The sequence below is a fragment of the Microtus ochrogaster genome, chromosome 22, assembly GCF_000317375.1.
Source record: "Microtus ochrogaster isolate Prairie Vole_2 chromosome 22, MicOch1.0, whole genome shotgun sequence".
In the NCBI taxonomy this organism is placed as follows: Eukaryota; Metazoa; Chordata; class Mammalia; order Rodentia; family Cricetidae; genus Microtus; species Microtus ochrogaster.
In genome coordinates, this window is record NC_022023.1 from 33987322 (window position 1) to 33989800 (window position 2479).

The following is a 2479-nucleotide window of genomic DNA, read 5'->3' on the forward strand; positions in this document are numbered from 1 at the left end:
TGGAACTAGCTCTTGTAGACCAGGCTGGTCTCGAACTCACAGAGATCCGCCTGCCTCTGCCTCCCGAGTGCTGGGATTAAAGGCGTGCGCCACCACAGCCCGGCTAGTTTCATCAATTTAAAAACATGCCTGTAATCTAAGCATCTGGGAGACTGAGTCAGGAGGATAACTAAAGTTCCAGGATAGAGTCACATACATACAAAGACTGTTTCTTTTTTTTTGCTTTTGCTTTTTGATTTTCGAGACGGGTTTCACTGTAGTTTTAGAGCCTGTCCTGAAACTAGCTCTTGTAGACCAGGGTAGCCTCGAACTCACAGAGATCCACCTGCCTCTGCCTCCCGAGTGCTGGGATTAAAGGCGTGTGCCCCACCACCCGGCCAAAGACTGTTTCTTAAAATACTAAATATTCAGAAATATCTTTCTAATTTTTTTGTTTTGTGTCCTTGTGAAGTCTCAGCAGGTCTTCTTTGACCTACAGACACGCACACACAAAATAGATAAATAAAACGCTAAAAATATCCTCAACCAAATAGATTTCCTTGTAGCCACTTGCACTCTATTTATTTTGTATTAATAATTTTTTTTTTGAGACATGACTTCTCTATGTAGCCCGGCTGTCCTGGAACTCACTCTGTAGACCAGGCTGGCCTCAAACTCAGAGATCCACCTGCCTTTGCCTCCTGAATGCTGGGGTTAAAGGCGTGCACCACCACAGCCCAGCCTATTAATTTAGTTTTGAGATGGAGGTCTCACTGTGTAGGTTAGGCTTGCTCGAAACTCAAGCAATCCTCCTACTCAGCTTCAAGTGTGCTGGACTAATAGGCATAAATCACCAGGCTTCCTGTGAATTTAGCCACGTGGTGCTTTGCGAATACCCAGAGTATATGTCACTAATTGAGGTCTGTGGCCACCAGCTCCTCGGTCTCTGGGGTGGGGGTTTCTCCTTCCCCTGCCTTGGCTCCATACAATGGGAGCTCTGCCTTGTTCCACGTGGCACCGTGGCACTGGGCAGAGGGTAGTGTTAGGTCCGGGGAGTCCTGGGGACTTTCCCCTCTGGGGCGGGACACAGATGACTTCATCTGCTCCTCCCCCACACGGAAGGGGTGGAACCGTTCCCTCTTCTCCCTCCTCCTCCTCCAGCGGCCACCAGGGACCCTGAAATCCACCAGCTCAGGACCCCACAGCCAGGTAGGATGAAACAGAGGGGACACAGGTGTCGGACCTGCAGGGCCATGGACAGCCTGGGTGGCACGCTGGGCCCCCACCTGCATCCCATTCTGCTTCCTCAAGCTGTTTCCCGTGGACACTCAGATCTGAGGCCCAATTCCTGCCCCAACCCAGGCCTGCAATCCTTGGTGCTTGCTCAGTCCACAGTGCCCCCAAATTCCTAGATCTTCCAACTCCCAGGTCTCCCCCAGCCACACAGCAAACCCCCACCCTCCCCACCCCCAAATCCCTCTCCTGGTCTCTATTTCCTGACCAGATCCGCTTTCTCTACCTCAATGTCTCCTGTCAAAATCCCTGTCCCCAGACTAATACAGGCACTGTCTGCTAGGTGTAGGGACTGGCCTGGTGCAGCTCCTGCAGCCAGCTGCCCCTGGTATATGCAAGATCAGCCTGGGAACCACTCCAAGTCCCCTGGCAGCCCTCAGTGCCTGAGTCCCAAAGCTGACAGTCTCTAGAGACTGGGGGAGAGGACCCTGTTCCACAAGAGACTGCCATTTCTGCCAGAGGGAGGCCATGCAAGAGAGAAGGGGACCCCATTCTCCCATCCATTCATTTGCCCCCCCCCCATCCACCAGTCCTGGTTCATACTAGGGACGGCGCCCAGGGTCTCACACATGCTGGATGAGAGCTCTACCCACTGAGTGCTTCCACCCCGCTCTTAAAAATAATCACTTTTATTTTTATGTCATTTATGCTATGTTATTTATTTGTATCTTGAGGTCAGTTCTCACTATGTAGACCAGGTTGACCTGGAACTCACCTAGGCTGGCCCTGATCTCTTCGTCTCAAGACACCCTCCTGCTCCAGGGGGGGTGGTAGCACACACCTTTAATCCCAGCAGAGGCAAGAGGATCTCTGAGTTCAAGGCCATCCTGGTCTACAGAGCAAATTTCAGGACAGCCAGGGCGACAGGGACAAACCCTGTCTTGAAAAACCAAAAAGCAAAACAAGACAAAACAAAACAAAAAAACTCCTCGAATACCCAAATACTGTGCGCCCTGCTATATATTGCCTGTTCATTGCTTAGCTGTGTCAATAACATTTCTCTCTCCTCTCTTGTGTCTCTTTCTCCCCCCAACCCTGTCCCCACCTGGCATTGGGAGTTGAACGCGGGGCGTCATGTATGACAGATAAGCATGCTAGCCACTCAGTTTCGTCTCCAGGCCTCAGTAAGCACTTACTAAGCACGTACTGTCCTGTTCATGTGCTGAGTTTTTTCCTCCACTGAATGCTTTTTTTTTTTTTTTTTTTT

At 50.8% G+C, this 2479-nt stretch overlaps 1 protein-coding gene across 1 annotated transcript in view; it reads left to right on the forward strand.

Moving 5' to 3' along the window:
- Window positions 1-1137: 1137 nt before the first annotated feature.
- Ticam1 (toll like receptor adaptor molecule 1) overlaps window positions 1138-2479 on the forward strand; it is a 7256-nt gene continuing 5914 nt past the window's right edge. The window contains exon 1 of the mRNA XM_026784402.1: window positions 1138-1188. The gene's annotated coding sequence lies outside the window, so the exon portion shown is untranslated. The remainder of the gene's footprint in view (window positions 1189-2479) is intronic.